The sequence below is a fragment of the Stenella coeruleoalba genome, assembly GCF_951394435.1.
Source record: "Stenella coeruleoalba genome assembly, contig: scaffold_80, whole genome shotgun sequence".
Lineage (NCBI taxonomy): Eukaryota > Metazoa > Chordata > Mammalia > Artiodactyla > Delphinidae > Stenella > Stenella coeruleoalba.
Genome location: NW_027646004.1, coordinates 186,296 through 204,670, shown reverse-complemented (window position 1 = coordinate 204,670; position 18,375 = coordinate 186,296). Strand labels below are relative to the sequence as shown.

The 18,375-nt window shown below is 44.9% G+C and overlaps 1 long non-coding RNA gene across 1 annotated transcript in view; it reads left to right on the top strand.

Moving 5' to 3' along the window:
* The window catches only part of LOC307181399, a 1,189,503-nt gene extending 1,182,746 nt beyond the window's left edge, over positions 1–6,757 (top strand). Inside the window, exon 4 of the long non-coding RNA XR_013826672.1 lies at positions 6,677–6,757. This is a non-coding gene — a long non-coding RNA (uncharacterized lncRNA). The remainder of the gene's footprint in view (positions 1–6,676) is intronic.
* Positions 6,758–18,375: the final 11,618 nt, after the last annotated feature.

Here is an 18,375-nt window from a genome sequence, read left to right as displayed (position 1 = left end):
TAGCAGTGTGTATGTGTTCATTCCAAACTGTTAATTTATCCCTCCTCCCACCTTTCCCCTTTGGTAATAATAAATTATAAGATTTTATACTTCTCAGAAATGGGGGAGCTGAAAGAGAGGTATCATTTTCAATGGAAAAGCATTTAAAACAAGATTGAAGGTTTAACCAAGATTATTAGCTGTACATCCTTGGAAAGAAATCACTTCGTTTCTCTAATATTGACCTGACAAATAAGACAAACCTTTTCACTGAACTTGCTTATAAAAAGTGATGGAAATATCAAATGGAAGTGTTAAAAACATCTTATTTTACCCGAGCCTTATACACTGTTCTATGTTAACTACAGTTTGGCTCACACATCTGTTCATTGAGGTTACAATAGTCTCAATTTCTGTTACTGATCCTCCAGAGTGGACCCCAACAAGTGTCCCCCTGCCCAGTGTCATTGGGGCCAACAGATCGAGACTGAGTTTGGTTCACAAGCAAAGGAAACTTTATATTTTGATCAGAGAATGGAGAGGTGAGAGCATGCACTACCCCGTGGGCTGTGGGCTGGGCTGCTGTGTAGAGATCCTGTCAGAGTCAGTGGGAGGGAGGGAGGCGGCGGAGCTCTCGAGGGCCGGGTTGGCTGTAGCTCAGGCTCTATATCGTGGAGTCTGCACTGGGCCCCAGGAGCTGAGGTGTCGACCCAGCCATTCTGCACTAGGAAATCTGGTCTGAAGTGCCAGGTGTGGAACCTCTGCATGCGGGACCCTAGGAGCACGTGAAATTAGACAAAGCACAAAGGATAAAAAAGGTTAGACTTGACTTTATTGCCCAGATTCTATTTTTATCTCCCAGGGATTTTTAATGGGCTTTGCTGGGGACAAACCCCTCCTCTGCCTTTTGTCCCGTTCCTCATTCTTGGAGTGCTGAGGGTGCAGACCCTTCTTCTGTAACTGCTGAGTGCTGAGTTGGGAGCCCTCATACCCTGGGGCGAGGGTCAGAGCTTCTCCCCAGCAGCCTCCCGGTGACGTTGATTGTCCCCAGGACACCTGCCTCCCTGCTCGTCCACCTGAGCACCAGCATTGGAAGTGTTATAGATTCTAATGACCTTTAAGGGTCCAGGAAAGAGATGTGCAGAGACGCTGTGGGGGCCGGTTTCACCCCGCCCCACATTTGTTCGGCCACCTTAGGCTGACTGTCTCTGCCAGCCTAGATGCTCTGACCAGTAGTCTGCGCTTTCTTCAGTTAGGCCCCTGAATTAACGTACAAACAGCACCAGGTGTCAGAGCCCTGCCCGCTCAACTCCCAGACAGTCCAGGGTCAGTGGTGACCAAGGACCATGATGGCTACTGAGTCAACAGCCTTTTGAAGTAAACAGGAGTCCAGCCGGTCTTATTGGCCACCATCATCACGGTGTCTGTCGGCTTTTCTATGGTGACAGTGTGGTATACTGTTCCCCCGCCAAGATTATTAGCTCCCCTCTGGGTGCAGTAAGTCCTGCAAGCAGTAGTCTACTCTTTTGGGACACACTCTTGTTGTTTTATGAGAGAAACTCCAGGTCAAGTGATGTTCACACGAGTCGTCATGGTGCCCTGTTGCCCCCGGTTATCTCTCTGGATGTTGGAGTTGGAGGGCCTCCTCACTCGAGGTCGGTGTGCCCACGGAGCGAACCCTGCAACTTCAGGGCATGGTTGGTGGTTAGGATCACCACGTGGGGTCCTTTTCCCTTAGGAGGGAGGTGGCCTTTTGGGCTGCTGATTTCCAGGTTTTTAGATACCGCCAGTATCTTGGCCAGATGTGGCAGTGGGCCAAGCCCCTTAGTGACCGTAGTTTATCCTACCTGGATGGCATTCTTGCATTGTTCCATTTCAAGTGGTCCCAGTTTTTGCACTAATTCTCCAATGGCGATTCACCTTTCACCGGGAATGTAAAGGTCAAAGGGTTTAGCTAAATTAGGGAGTTCCAGGGCAAGGGTCTGAATTGACTGCTCTTTCCATTCTTGAAAGGCCACTTCTGGATTCTATTCAAAAGGATCATCATCTTTTCCTTTCAGTGTTTCATATAGAGGCCCAGCTAGTAGACTGTAGTTAGGGATCCAGAAGCAGCAAACCCTGGCCTCCCCAGGAACCCCTAAGCTGTCTTCTAGTTTTAGAAAGGGGTAAGGCTGAAAATGGTTTCTTCCCTTTCCTGGGATGGGCTTCTCTGACCTTCTGTGAGAATGAAGCCCAGGCAGGTCACCGCAGTCTGTGATATTTGAGCTTTTTCTTGGACAACTTCTATCCTTTATTGGCTTGGTAGTTCAGAGGCCTCCTTAGTAGGGCTGGTGATCAGAATGTCGTCTGCATATTGAAGGAGGGTTTCCTTTTCCAGAGGTAGAACTTTTAGGTCTTTAGCTAAGCTTTCCCCAAAGATGGTGTGGGAATTTTTGCACCCTTGGGGCCAGACGGCCCGGAAGTATTGTTTTAGTTGTATGTTGAGTCCTGCCACTCACAAGCCAAAATTTCTTGTGACTCTGGGACTAATGGAATACAAAAGAAGGCATCATTGAAGACTAATACAGAATACCATGTCCTGGTGGTTGGTAGAATGACCAGCAGGGTGTAGGAATTAGGAGCAACTGGAGGTATATCCTCGGTGGCTTCACTGACTGTCCTGACATCCTTTACCAGGTCCCCAGCAGCCCATGGGGCTCTCGTGGTCAGACCAATCCCAGAATATGGAGCTCACCTGGGCAGGTACCCCACCCCCACCCCAGCCCACGGGGCTCTCGTGGTCAGGCCCCTCCCAGGATACAGAGCTACCCTTGCAGGTACCGTGGCAGGGCTGGGCACACAGGAACCGTGCACATAGCCCTCATTGCAGAGCACCCCCAGCTCACCTGTCGCTCAGAGCTGACACAGAGCACCTCAGAGCAGGACTTGAACTAACAAACAGCAGCTGCGACAGGTCTGTGACCCTGGGCATCACTCCGTGAGGCCTCCCTCCACCTGGTCTTCCAGAGACTTCCACTGCACCCGGGGCACCAGGCCTCTGTCTCCAACCACCACCCACCCCTCCTCTCCCTGACTCCTGGGTTCCTCTCATTAGGAGAGGGTTTTCTTGAAGTTGTCTCCCACTCATGGGCCAGATAAAATGATTAGAAAACAAGCCAAAGCTGCAGCCCCTTGTCTATCCTGACTCTCAGGAGCCCACACCTGTTCCTTGGACCTGGCCGGTTCAGCAAGTTCCATTTTCTGCAACTGTGAGCCCCTGAGGGGTGATGATTGGCTGACCTGGGCAGCCTTACCGTGCCGGCCAGCCCTCCCCAGGTGTGCCTGGGTTGAGATCAATATAAATACCACTCCAGGCAGCAAGAGCCCCTGCAGCCGTGCCTGACGCCATTTTCTCTGCCCTGTCAGCAGTCTCGGGGCTGGGCTGGTGGGAGGGAGTGAGAGGCCACAGCTTTGTGGGTGGCCCAGTGTGAGTGGGGCTCTGCTGGACTTTCTGCAGCAGTTGCCAGGCTGCCACCTGCTAAAGAAGAGGATGTGTCACCCATACCTGCTGCTGGAATTTCTCCCTGGGCAGAGGTGAGGAAGGAAAAAAGCAGTGGGGGCAGGGACAGGACGGGTATCTCAGGCAGGGAAATGGAAATCTTCCAGAAGAGCACCCAGGGCCAGGACCATCCTGGCTGGCCTGCAGGCACCAAGTCGGCCGGCATGCTGTCACTCGTGTGGCTCTATGGCCCTTCCTCTAGGCTTTCAAGTCCTTGTATATATTCAGGTGTTTTACCTGGGACGGGTGGGAATAGTTCAGCAGCAACTGGCCTGGGGCTCAGCTCACGTTTACTCACAGATGCCTCGGCACGGTGCCCCAGCTTTGCAATGAGGACGCTTGTTGCGTGGGGGCTGCTGGCTGAATGGGAGACGATTCCCCACCACTGACCAACTTCAGAATTGTTTACAACTGGAGCAAGTGCCCTGATACGGTTTTCCTCTGTGTAACTGGTGGGTTCTGTGTTTTTTTTCTCTTTTTCGTTTTTGGTTCAAGGTAGATTTTATTCCTCTTTTTTGTATTTACAGATATAAGCATGGAAATAATTTATTCATATAAATACATGTATGTGCAGGGAATAATTGTTTTTTCTGTTTTATTTTTTAAATTTTATTTCTTTTTAATTTTGAATTTTATTTTATATTTTTATACAGCAGGTTCTTATTGGTTATCTATTTTATACATATAAATGTATACATGCCAATCCCAGTCTCTCAACTCCTCCCACCACCACCCCCCCAACAGCTTTCCCCCCTTGTTGTCCATACGTTTGTTGTCTACATCTGTTGCTCTATTTATGCCTTGCAAAATGGTTAATCTGTACAGTTTTTCTAGGTTCCACATATATGCATGAATATACAAGATTTGTTTTTCTCTTTCTGACTTACTTCACTCTGTATGACAGTCTCTAGATCCATCGACGTCTCTACAAATGACCCAATTTCATTCCTTTTCATGGCTGAGTAATATTCCATTTTATATATGTACCACAGCTTTATGCATTCGTCTGTCTGTGGGCATTTAGGTTGCTTCCATTACCTCGATATTGTAAATAGTGATGCAATGAACATTGCGGTGAATGACTCTTTTTGATTTATGGTTTTGTCTGGGTATATGTCCAGTACTGGGATTGCTGTATCATATGGTAATTCTATTGTTAGTTTCTTAAGAAATTCCATATTGTTCTCCATAATGACTGTATCAATTTATATTCCCAACAATAGTGGAAGAGGGTTCCTTTTCTCCACACCCTTTCCAGCATTTTTTGTTTGTAGATTTTCAATGATGCCTATTCTACCAGGTGTGAGGTGATACCTCATTGTTGAATCCATTTCGTTGAGCAAGGGGTAGCTCTTGTCTATTACATATTTGGCTTATGGAATGGTATCTGTGCTAATTTCAAACTCTGCTTTTATGCAGCACCCCAACTCACCTTCCCCCTTAAGCAGGCATAAGTTGGTTTTCTAAACTTGAGACCCTGTTCTGTTTTGTAATTCAGTTCATGTGTAGCCAAGTTCACATTCCGTGTATTAGTGATACCTTATGATGTTTCTTTTTCTGTGTGACTTATTTCACTTAGAATCATCGTGCCTCAATCCACTCATTACGCTGGTACGGGCCTGGTGACATAGATTTCATTGCTGAGTGGTATTCTGTTGTACAGAAGTACCGCAACTTCTTTATCCATTATTTGCTCTCTGGGATATTTAACTTGTGCCGTAGAAGAGATTCCTGTAAAAAGAGCCGTCCCAAATTTTGGGGTTGCTGTGTCTTTTTGATTTTAATTTCCCTAAGCTATAGGACCATAAGTGGAAGTGCCCTAGGCTCTGTTGCTTTGTTTTTTAGATGTTTCAGGAAACACCATACACTTCTCCTGAGTGGCTGTTGGCAATTTACATCCCTCCCATCAGCATAACAAGGCTCCCAGTTCTCCATGGCCTGTCCTGCCTTTCTGGATTTTACACTTTTTTCAGATGTCCCTTTTGACCGGGGGGAAGTGAGACTTCATTGTAGTGCAGATTTCCTTTGCAAGCTTGCTTGGTTGGCCAAAAAGGGCGTATGCGTTTTTTCCTGAATATATTCAGGAAAAAATACATACGCCCTTTTTGGCCAAGTGCATCATTGTGGACGTTCTGCCTCTTTTCCTATGCTTTCAATGCAATTCCAGTCTACCTCCTGAAATCGGTTTCCTGCAATTCTGCCCCGCTTTCAAGTCCTCTTGGAAGCCTTACTTCAGTCTATTTTTGGACGATAGCTGTCATTTATAACTCTGCAGGTTTGTGAATTACAGTGCCCCTGAGCTCCTTTCTTCAACTCGCTTTCTTGTGACCTGGCCGCAACACCGCAGGATGGCTTCAGGCCCTAATCTGGTTCCGGCCCGGCATGCTGAGCCTTTGTTTAATTCCTCTTCCTGGTGGGAAATGAGAGTTAAATTTGCCCGTCCAGACACCTCCAGCTAGCCTCTCATTGGTTCTCGCTATTCCTGTTCATCTTCCGGAGAAATTGCAAACTGGGCCAAACAGGAATTTAAAGGGACTGACTCTCCAAGTCGGGAGAGTGTTAGTAAAGCGTCTGGAATGTTGCACCCGAGTACCAGGGGAGGAAAACTGAGACATATTTGAACACGTCTCCCGTTCACATGGTTGATCATACTCTGGGATCCACATGCATGTTTTAGCTGAAGGAAGAATACCTTAAACCTGGAGAGTTGAGACCCGTGGAATGGGTACCATGCAATATGACTTCAAAGGGTCTTCATTTGCTCACCGAACCTCTCCAATCCTATCACTGCTGCGTTTATGCCCCTGTACACACGCTTGATTCTCTTTTGGAGACATAGCAATCCATAGGTTTTAAGATACTTACTAGTCAGGTACATTCTTAGGCGTTTAATATGGGGTTTTGAGTCCATTTCGTTGAGCAAGGAGTAGCTCTTGTCTATTCCATATTTGGCTTAAGGAACTTTATCTGTGCTCATTTCAATCTCTGGTTTTATGCAGCAACCCAACTCACCTTTTCCCTTAAGCAAGCATAAGGTGGTTTTCTAAATTTGAGACCCTGTTCTGTTTTGGAATGCAGTTCCTGTGTAGCCAAGTTTACATTCCGTGTATTACTGATATCTTATGATGTTTCTTTTTCTGTGTGACTTATTTCATTTAGAATCATCATAACTGAATCCACTCATTGTGCTGCTAAGGGCCTGATGACACAGATTTCATTGCTGAGTGATATTGCTTTGTAAGTAAATACCACAACTTCTTTATCCATTTTTCACTTTCTGCGATGTTGAACTTGTACTGTAAACGAGGTTCTTGTAAACAGAGCCGTTCCAAACTTTGGGGTGGCTGTGTCTTTTTGATTTTAATTTCCCTAAGCTATAGGACCATAAGTGGAAGTGCCCTAGGTTCTGTTGCTTTGTTTTTTAGATGTTTCAGGAAACACCATACACTTCTCCCGAGTGGTTGTTGGCAATTTACATCCCGCCCATCAGCATAACAAGGCTCCCAGTTCTCCATGGCCTGTCCTGCCTTTCTGGATTTTACACTTTTTTCAGATGGCCCTTTTGACCGGGGGGAAGTGAGACTTCATTGTAGTGCAGATTTCCTTTGCAAGCTTGCTTGTTTGGCCAAAAAGGGCGTATGCGTTTTTTCCTGAATATATTCAGGAAAAAACGCATACGCCCTTTTTGGCCAAGTGCATCATTGTGGACGTTCTGCCTCTTTTCCTATGCTTTCAATGCAATTCCAGTCTACCTTCTGAAATCGGTTTCTTGCAATTCTGCCCCGCTTTCAAGTCCTCTTGGCAGCCTTACTTCAGTCTATTTTTGGACGATAGCTGTCATTTATAACTCTGCAGGTTTGTGAATTACAGTGCCCCTGAGCTCCTTTCTTCAACTCGCTTTCTTTTGAGCTGGCCGCAACACCGCAGGATGGCTTCAGGCCCTAATCTGGTTCCGTTATGGCACGCTGAGCATTTGGTTATTTCCTCTTCCTGGTGGGAAATGAGAGTTAAATTTGCCCGTCCAGACACCTCCAGCTAGCCTCTCATTGGTTCTTGCTATTCCTGTTCATCTTCCGCAGAAATTGCAAACTGGGCCAAACAGGAGGTTAAAGGGACTGACTCGCCAAGTGGGTAGAGTGTTAGTAAAGCGTCTGGAATGTTGCACCCGAGTACCAGGGTACGAAAACTGAGACATATTTGAACACGTCTCCCGATCACATGGTTGATCATACTCTAGGTTCCACATGCATGTTTTAGCTGAAGGAAGAATACCTTAAACCTGGGGAGTTGAAACCCGTGGAATGGGTACCATGCAATATGACTTCAAAGGATCTTCATTTGCTCACGGACCTCTCCAATCCTATCACTGCTGCGTTTATGACCCTGTACACATGCTTGATTCTCTTTCGGAGACATAGCAATCCATAGGTTTTAAGATACTTACTAGTCAGGTACATTCTTAGACGTTTAATATGCGGTGTTGAGTCCATTTCGTTGAGCAAGGAGTAGCTCTTGTCTATTCCATATTTGGCTTAAGGAACTTTATCTGTGCTCATTTCAATCTCTGGTTTTATGCAGCACCCCAACTCACCTTTACCCTTAAGCAAGCATAAGTTGGTTTTCTAAATTTGAGACCCTGTTCTGTTCTGTAATTCAGTTCCTGTGTAGCCAAGTTTATATTCCGTGTATTACTGATATCTTCTGATGTTTCTTTTTCTGTGTGACTTATTTCAGTTAGAATCATCATACCTGAATCCACTCATTGTGCTGCTAAGGGCCTGATGACATAGATTTCATTGCTGAGTGATATTGCTTTGTAAGTAAATACCACAACTTCTTTCTCCATTTTTCACTTTCTGCGATGTTGAACTTGTAGTGTAAATGAGGTTCTTGTAAACAGAGGCGTCCCAAACTTTGGGGTGGCTGTGTCTTTTTGATTTTAATTTCCCTAAGCTATAGGACCATAAGTGGAAGTGCCCTAGGTTCTGTTGCTTTGTTTTTTAGATGTTTCAGGAAACACCATACACTTCTCCCGTGTGTCTGTTGGCAATTTACATCCTGCCCATCAGCATAACAAGGCTCCCAGTTCTCCATGGCCTGTCCTGCCTTTCTGGATTTTACACTTTTTTCAGATTGCCCTTTTGACCGGGGGGAAGTGAGACTTCATTGTAGTGCAGATTTCCTTTGCAAGCTTGCTTGGTTGGCCAAAAAGGGCGTATGCGTTTTTCCCTGAATATATTCAGGAAAAAATACATACGCCCTTTTTGGCCAAGTGCATCATTGTGGACGTTCTGCCTCTTTTCCTATGCTTTCAATGCAATTCCAGTCTACCTCCTGAAATCGGTTTCCTGCAATTCTGCCCCGCTTTCAAGTCCTCTTGGCAGCCTTACTTCAGTCTATTTTTGGACGATAGCTGTCATTTATAACTCTGCAGGTTTGTGAATTACAGTGCCCCTGAGCTCCTTTCTTCAACTCGCTTTCTTGTGACCTGGCCGCAACACCGCAGGATGGCTTCAGGCCCTAATCTGGTTCCGGCCCGGCACGCTGAGCCTTTGGTTAATTCCTCTTCCTGGTGGGAAATGAGAGTTAAATTTGCCCGTCCAGACACCTCCAGCTAGCCTCTCATTGGTTCTCGCTATTCCTGTTCATCTTCCGCAGAAATTGCAAACTGGGCCAAACAGGAGGTTAAAGGCGCTGACTCTCCAAGTGGGGAGAGTGTTAGTAAAGCGTCTGGAATGTTGCACCCGAGTACCAGGGGAGGAAAACTGAGACATATTTGAACACGTCTCCCGTTCACATGGTTGATCATACTTGGGTTCCACATGCATGTTTTAGCTGAAGGAAGAATACCTTAAACCTGGAGAGTTAAGACCCGTGTAAAGGGTACCATGCAATATGACTTCAAAGGGTCTTCATTTGCTCACCGAACATCTCCAATCCTATCACTGCTGCGTTTATTCCCCTGTACACATGCTTGATTCTCTTTCGGAGACATAGCAATCCCTAGGTTTTAAGATACTTACTAGTCAGGTACATTCTTAGGAGTTTAATATGCGGTGTTGAGTCCATTTCGTTGAGCAAGGAGTAGCTCTTGTCTATTCCATATTTGGCTTAAGGAACTTTATCTGTGCTCATTTCAATCTCTGGTTTTATGCAGCACCCCAACTCACCTTTACCCTTAAGCAAGCATAAGTTGGTTTTCTAAATTTGAGACCCTGTTCTGTTCTGTAATTCAGTTCCTGTGTAGCCAAGTTTATATTCCGTGTATTACTGATATCTTCTGATGTTTCTTTTTCTGTGTGACTTATTTCAGTTAGAATCATCATACCTGAATCCACTCATTGTGCTGCTAAGGGCCTGATGACATAGATTTCATTGCTGAGTGATATTGCTTTGTAAGTAAATACCACAACTTCTTTCTCCATTTTTCACTTTCTGCGATGTTGAACTTGTAGTGTAAATGAGGTTCTTGTAAACAGAGGCGTCCCAAACTTTGGGGTGGCTGTGTCTTTTTGATTTTAATTTCCCTAAGCTATAGGACCATAAGTGGAAGTGCCCTAGGTTCTGTTGCTTTGTTTTTTAGATGTTTCAGGAAACACCATACACTTCTCCCGTGTGTCTGTTGGCAATTTACATCCTGCCCATCAGCATAACAAGGCTCCCAGTTCTCCATGGCCTGTCCTGCCTTTCTGGATTTTACACTTTTTTCAGATTGCCCTTTTGACCGGGGGGAAGTGAGACTTCATTGTAGTGCAGATTTCCTTTGCAAGCTTGCTTGGTTGGCCAAAAAGGGCGTATGCGTTTTTCCCTGAATATATTCAGGAAAAAATACATACGCCCTTTTTGGCCAAGTGCATCATTGTGGACGTTCTGCCTCTTTTCCTATGCTTTCAATGCAATTCCAGTCTACCTCCTGAAATCGGTTTCCTGCAATTCTGCCCCGCTTTCAAGTCCTCTTGGCAGCCTTACTTCAGTCTATTTTTGGACGATAGCTGTCATTTATAACTCTGCAGGTTTGTGAATTACAGTGCCCCTGAGCTCCTTTCTTCAACTCGCTTTCTTGTGACCTGGCCGCAACACCGCAGGATGGCTTCAGGCCCTAATCTGGTTCCGGCCCGGCACGCTGAGCCTTTGGTTAATTCCTCTTCCTGGTGGGAAATGAGAGTTAAATTTGCCCGTCCAGACACCTCCAGCTAGCCTCTCATTGGTTCTCGCTATTCCTGTTCATCTTCCGCAGAAATTGCAAACTGGGCCAAACAGGAGGTTAAAGGCGCTGACTCTCCAAGTGGGGAGAGTGTTAGTAAAGCGTCTGGAATGTTGCACCCGAGTACCAGGGGAGGAAAACTGAGACATATTTGAACACGTCTCCCGTTCACATGGTTGATCATACTTGGGTTCCACATGCATGTTTTAGCTGAAGGAAGAATACCTTAAACCTGGAGAGTTAAGACCCGTGTAAAGGGTACCATGCAATATGACTTCAAAGGGTCTTCATTTGCTCACCGAACATCTCCAATCCTATCACTGCTGCGTTTATTCCCCTGTACACATGCTTGATTCTCTTTCGGAGACATAGCAATCCCTAGGTTTTAAGATACTTACTAGTCAGGTACATTCTTAGGAGTTTAATATGCGGTGTTGAGTCCATTTCGTTGAGCAAGGAGTAGCTCTTGTCTATTCCATATTTGGCTTAAGGAACTTTATCTGTGCTCATTTCAATCTCTGGTTTTATGCAGCACCCCAACTCACCTTTCCCCTTAAGCAAGCATAAGTTGGTTTTCTAAATTTGAGACCCTGTTCTGTTCTGTAATTCAGTTCCTGTGTAGCCAAGTTTACATTCCGTGTATTACTGATATCTTATGATGTTTCTTTTTCTGTGTGACTTATTTCAGTTAGAATCATCATACCTGAATCCACTCATTGTGCTGCTAAGGGCCTGATGACACAGATTTCATTGCTGAGTGATATTGCTTTGTAAGTAAATACCACAACTTCTTTCTCCATTTTTCACTTTCTGCGATGTTGAACTTGTACTGTAAACGAGGTTCTTGTAAACAGAGCCGTTCGAAACTTTGGGGTGGCTGTGTCTTTTTGATTTTAATTTCCCTAAGCTATAGGACCATAAGTGGAAGTGCCCTAGGTTCTGTTGCTTTGTTTTTTAGATGTTTCAGGAAACACCATACACTTCTCCCGAGTGCTTGTTGGCAATTTACATCCCGCCCATCAGCATAACAAGGCTCCCAGTTCTCCATGGCCTGTCCTGCCTTTCTGGATTTTACACTTTTTTCAGATGGCCCATTTGACCAGGGGGAAGTGAGACTTCATTGTAGTGCAGATTTCCTTTGCAAGCTTGCTTGGTTGGCCAAAAAGGGCGTATGCGTTTTTTCCTGAATATATTCAGGATAAAACGCATACGCCCTTTTTGGCCAAGTGCATCATTGTGGACGTTCTGCCTCTTTTCCTATGCTTTCAATGCAATTCCAGTCTACCTCCTGAAATCGGTTTCCTGCAATTCTGCCCTGCTTTCAAGTCCTCTTGGCAGCCTTACTTCAGTATATTTTTGGACGATAGCTGTCATTTATAACTCTGCAGGTTTGTGAATTACAGTGCCCCTGAGCTCCTTTCTTCAACTCGCTTTCTTGTGACCTGGCCGCAACACCGCAGGATGGCTTCAGGCCCTAATCTGGTTCCGGCCCGGCATGCTGAGCCTTTGTTTAATTCCTCTTCCTGGTGGGAAATGAGAGTTAAATTTGCCCGTCCAGACACCTCCAGCTAGCCTCTCATTGGTTCTCGCTATTCCTGTTCATCTTCCGGAGAAATTGCAAACTGGGCCAAACAGGAATTTAAAGGGACTGACTCTCCAAGTCGGGAGAGTGTTAGTAAAGCGTCTGGAATGTTGCACCCGAGTACCAGGGGAGGAAAACTGAGACATATTTGAACACGTCTCCCGTTCACATGGTTGATCATACTCTGGGTTCCACATGCATGTTTTAGCTGAAGGAAGAATACCTTAAACCTGGAGAGTTGAGACCCGTGGAATGGGTACCATGCAATATGACTTCAAAGGGTCTTCATTTGCTCACCGAACCTCTCCAATCCTATCACTGCTGCGTTTATGCCCCTGTACACATGCTTGATTCTCTTTTGGAGACATAGCAATCCATAGGTTTTAAGATACTTACTAGTCAGGTACATTCTTAGGCGTTTAATATGGGGTTTTGAGTCCATTTCGTTGAGCAAGGAGTAGCTCTTGTCTATTCCATATTTGGCTTAAGGAACTTTATCTGTGCTCATTTCAATCTCTGGTTTTATGCAGCAACCCAACTCACCTTTCCCCTTAAGCAAGCATAAGGTGGTTTTCTAAATTTGAGACCCTGTTCTGTTTTGGAATGCAGTTCCTGTGTAGCCAAGTTTACATTCCGTGTATTACTGATATCTTATGATGTTTCTTTTTCTGTGTGACTTATTTCATTTAGAATCATCATAACTGAAACCACTCATTGTGCTGCTAAGGGCCTGATGACACAGATTTCATTGCTGAGTGATATTGCTTTGTAAGTAAATACCACAACTTCTTTATCCATTTTTCACTTTCTGCGATGTTGAACTTGTACTGTAAACGAGGTTCTTGTAAACAGAGCTGTTCCAAACTTTGGGGTGGCTGTGTCTTTTTGATTTTAATTTCCCTAAGCTATAGGACCATAAGTGGAAGTGCCCTAGGTTCTGTTGCTTTGTTTTTTAGATGTTTCAGGAAACACCATACACTTCTCCCGAGTGGTTGTTGGCAATTTACATCCCGCCCATCAGCATAACAAGGCTCCCAGTTCTCCATGGCCTGTCCTGCCTTTCTGGATTTTACACTTTTTTCAGATGGCCCTTTTGACCGGGGGGAAGTGAGACTTCATTGTAGTGCAGATTTCCTTTGCAAGCTTGCTTGTTTGGCCAAAAAGGGCGTATGCGTTTTTTCCTGAATATATTCAGGAAAAAACGCATACGCCCTTTTTGGCCAAGTGCATCATTGTGGACGTTCTGCCTCTTTTCCTATGCTTTCAATGCAATTCCAGTCTACCTTCTGAAATCGGTTTCTTGCAATTCTGCCCCGCTTTCAAGTCCTCTTGGCAGCCTTACTTCAGTCTATTTTTGGACGATAGCTGTCATTTATAACTCTGCAGGTTTGTGAATTACAGTGCCCCTGAGCTCCTTTCTTCAACTCGCTTTCTTCTGAGCTGGCCGCAACACCGCAGGATGGCTTCAGGCCCTAATCTGGTTCCGGTATGGCACGCTGAGCATTTGGTTATTTCCTCTTCCTGGTGGGAAATGAGAGTTAAATTTGCCCGTCCAGACACCTCCAGCTAGCCTCTCATTGGTTCTTGCTATTCCTGTTCATCTTCCGCAGAAATTGCAAACTGGGCCAAACAGGAGGTTAAAGGGACTGACTCGCCAAGTGGGTAGAGTGTTAGTAAAGCGTCTGGAATGTTGCACCCGAGTACCAGGGTACGAAAACTGAGACATATTTGAACACGTCTCCCGATCACATGGTTGATCATACTCTAGGTTCCACATGCATGTTTTAGCTGAAGGAAGAATACCTTAAACCTGGGGAGTTGAAACCCGTGGAATGGGTACCATGCAATATGACTTCAAAGGGTCTTCATTTGCTCACGGACCTCTCCAATCCTATCACTGCTGCGTTTATGACCCTGTACACATGCTTGATTCTCTTTCGGAGACATAGCAATCCATAGGTTTTAAGATACTTACTAGTCAGGTACATTCTTAGACGTTTAATATGCGGTGTTGAGTCCATTTCGTTGAGCAAGGAGTAGCTCTTGTCTATTCCATATTTGGCTTAAGGAACTTTATCTGTGCTCATTTCAATCTCTGGTTTTATGCAGCACCCCAACTCACCTTTCCCCTTAAGCAAGCATAAGTTGGTTTTCTAAATTTGAGACCCTGTTCTGTTCTGTAATTCAGTTCCTGTGTAGCCAAGTTTACATTCCGTGTATTACTGATATCTTATGATGTTTCTTTTTCTGTGTGACTTACTTCAGTTAGAATCATCATACCTGAATCCACTCATTGTGCTGCTAAGGGCCTGATGACACAGATTTCATTGCTGAGTGATATTGCTTTGTAAGTAAATACCACAACTTCTTTATCCATTTTTCACTTTCTGTGATATTGAACTTGTACAGTAAACGAGGTTCTTGTAAACAGAGGCGTCCCAAACTTTGGGGTGGCTGTGTCTTTTTGATTTTAATTTCCCTAAGCTATAGGACCATAAGTGGAAGTGCCCTAGGCTCTGTTGCTTTGTTTTTTAGATGTTTCAGGAAACACCATACACTTCTCCCGAGTGTCTGTTGGCAATTTACATCCCGCCCATCAGCATAACAAGGCTCCCAGTTGTCCATGGCTTGTCCTGCCTTTCTGGATTTTACACTTTTTTCAGATGGCCCTTTTGACCGGGGGGAAGTGAGACTTCATTGTAGTGCAGATTTCCTTTGCAAGCTTGCTTGGTTGGCCAAAAAGGGCGTATGCGTTTTTTCCTGAATATATTCAGGAAAAAACGCATACGCCCTTTTTGGCCAAGTGCATCATTGTGGACGTTCTGCCGCTTTTCCTATGCTTTCAATGCAATTCCAGTCTACCTCCTGAAATCGGTTTCCTGCAATTCTGCCCCGCTTTCAAGTCCTCTTGGCAGCCTTACTTCAGTCTATTTTTGGACGATAGCTGTCATTTATAACTCTGCAGGTTTGTGAATTACAGTGCCCCTGAGCTCCTTTCTTCAACTCGCTTTCTTGTGACCTGGCCGCAACACCGCAGGATGGCTTCAGGCCCTAATCTGGTTCCAGCACGGCACGCTGAGCCTCTGGTTATTTCCTCTTCCTGGTGGGAAATGAGAGTTAAATTTGCCCGTCCAGACACCTCCAGCTAGTCTCTCATTGGTTCTCGCTATTCCTGTTCATCTTCCGCAGAAATTGCAAACTGGGCCAAACAGGAGGTTAAAGGCGCTGACTCTCCAAGTGGGGAGAGTGTTAGTAAAGCGTCTGGAATGTTGAACCCGAGTACCAGGGTACGAAAACTGAGACATATTTGAACACGTCTCCCGATCACATGGTTGATCATACTCTAGGTTCCACATGCATGTTTTAGCTGAAGGAAGAATACCTTAAACCTGGGTAGTTGAAACCCGTGGAAAAGGTACCATGCAATATGACTTCAAAGGGTCTTCATTTGCTCACCGAACCTCTCCAATCCTATCACTGCTGCGTTTATGCCCCTGTACACATGCTTGATTCTCTTTCGGAGACATAGCAATCCATAGGTTTTAAGATACTTACTAGTCAGGTACATTCTTAGGCGTTTAATATGGGGTGTTGAGTCCATTTCGTTGAGCAAGGAGTAGCTCTTGTCTATTCCATATTTGACTTAAGGAACTTTATCTGTGCTCATTTCAATCTCTGGTTTTATGCAGCACCCCAACTCACCTTTACCCTTAAGCAAGCATAAGTTGGTTTTCTAAATTTGAGACCCTGTTCTGTTCTGTAATTCAGTTCCTGTGTAGCCAAGTTTACATTCCGTGTATTACTGATATCTTATGATGTTTCTTTTTCTGTGTGACTTACTTCAGTTAGAATCATCATACCTGAATCCACTCATTGTGCTGCTAAGGGCCTGATGACATAGATTTCATTGCTGAGTGATATTGATTTGTAAGTAAATACCACAACTTCTTTATCCATTTTTCACTTTCTGCGATGTTGAACTTGTACTGTAAACGAGGTTCTTGTAAACAGAGCCGTTCCAAACTTTGGGGTGGCTGTATCTTTTTGATTTTAATTTCCGTAAGCTATAGGACCATAAGTGGAAGTGCCCTAGGTTCTGTTGCTTTGTTTTTTAGATGTTTCAGGAAACACCATACACTTCTCCCGAGTGGTTGTTGGCAATTTACATCCCGCCCATCAGCATAACAAGGCTCCCAGTTCTCCATGGCCTGTCCTGCCTTTCTGGATTTTACACTTTTTTCAGATGGCCCTTTTGACCGGGGGGAAGTGAGACTTCATTGTAGTGCAGATTTCCTTTGCAAGCTTGCTTGGTTGGCCAAAAAGGGCGTATGCGTTTTTTCCTGAATATATTCAGGAAAAAACGCATACGCCCTTTTTGGCCAAGTGCATCATTGTGGACGTTCTGCCTCTTTTCCTATGCTTTCAATGCAATTCCAGTCTACCTCCTGAAATCGGTTTCCTGCAATTCTGCCCCGCTTTCAAGTCCTCTTGGCAGCCTTACTTCAGTCTATTTTTGGACGATAGCTGTCATTTATAACTCTGCAGGTTTGTGAATTACAGTGCCCCTGAGCTCCTTTCTTCAACTCGCTTTCTTTTGAGCTGGCCGCAACACCGCAGGATGGCTTCAGGCCCTAATCTGGTTCCGGTACGGCACGCTGAGCCTTTGGTTATTTCCTCTTCCTGGTGGGAAATGAGAGTTAAATTTGCCCGTCCAGACACCTCCAGCTAGCCTCTCATTGGTTCTCGCTATTCCTGTTCATCTTCCGCAGAAATTGCAAACTGGGCCAAACAGGAGGTTAAAGGCGCTGACTCTCCAAGTGGGGAGAGTGTTAGTAAAGCGTCTGGAATGTTGCACCCGAGTACCAGGGGAGGAAAACTGAGACATATTTGAACATGTCTCCCGTTCACATGGTTGATCATACTTGGGTTCCACATGCATGTTTTAGCTGAAGGAAGAATACCTTAAACCTGGAGAGTTGAGACCCGTGTAATGGGTACCATGCAATATGACTTCAAAGGGTCTTCATTTGCTCACCGAACCTCTCCAATCCTATCACTGCTGCGTTTATGCCCCTGTACACATGCTTGATTCTCTTTCGGAGACATAGCAATCCATAGGTTTTACGATACTTACTAGTCAGGTACATTTTTAGGCGTTTAATATGCGGTGTTGAGTCCATTTCGTTGAGCAAGGAGTAGCTCTTGTCTATTCCATATTTGACTTAAGGAACTTTATCTGTGCTCATTTCAATCTCTGGTTTTATGCAGCACCCCAACTCACCTTTACCCTTAAGCAAGCATAAGTTGGTTTTCTAAATTTGAGACCCTGTTCTGTTCTGTAATTCAGTTCCTGTGTAGCTAAGTTTACATTCCGTGTATTACTGATATCTTATGATGTTTCTTTTTCTGTGTGACTTACTTCAGTTAGAATCATCATACCTGAATCCACTCATTGTGCTGCTAAGGGCCTGATGACACAGATTTCATTGCTGAGTGATATTGCTTTGTAAGTAAATACCACAACTTCTTTATCCATTTTTCACTTTCTGCGATGTTGAACTTGTACGGTAAACGAGGTTCTTGTAAACAGAGGCGTCCCAAACTTTGGGGTGGCTGTGTCTTTTTGATTTTAATTTCCCTAAGCTATAGGACCATAAGTGGCAGTGCCCTAGGCTCTGTTGCTTTGTTTTTTAGATGTTTCAGGAAACACCATACACTTCTCCCGAGTGTCTGTTGGCAATTTACATCCCGCCCATCAGCATAACAAGGCTCCCAGTTCTCCATGGCCTGTCCTGCCTTTCTGGATTTTACACTTTTTTGAGATGGCCCTTTTGACCGGGGGGAAGTGAGACTTCATTGTAGTGCAGATTTCCTTTGCAAGCTTGCTTGGTTGGCCAAAAAGGGCGTATGCGTTTTTTCCTGAATATATTCAGGAAAAAACGCATACGCCCTTCTTGGCCAAGTGCATCATTGTGGACGTTCTGCCTCTTTTCCTATGCTTTCAATGCAATTCCAGTCTACCTCCTGAAATCGGTGTCCTGCAATTCTGCCCCGCATTCAAGTCCTCTTGGC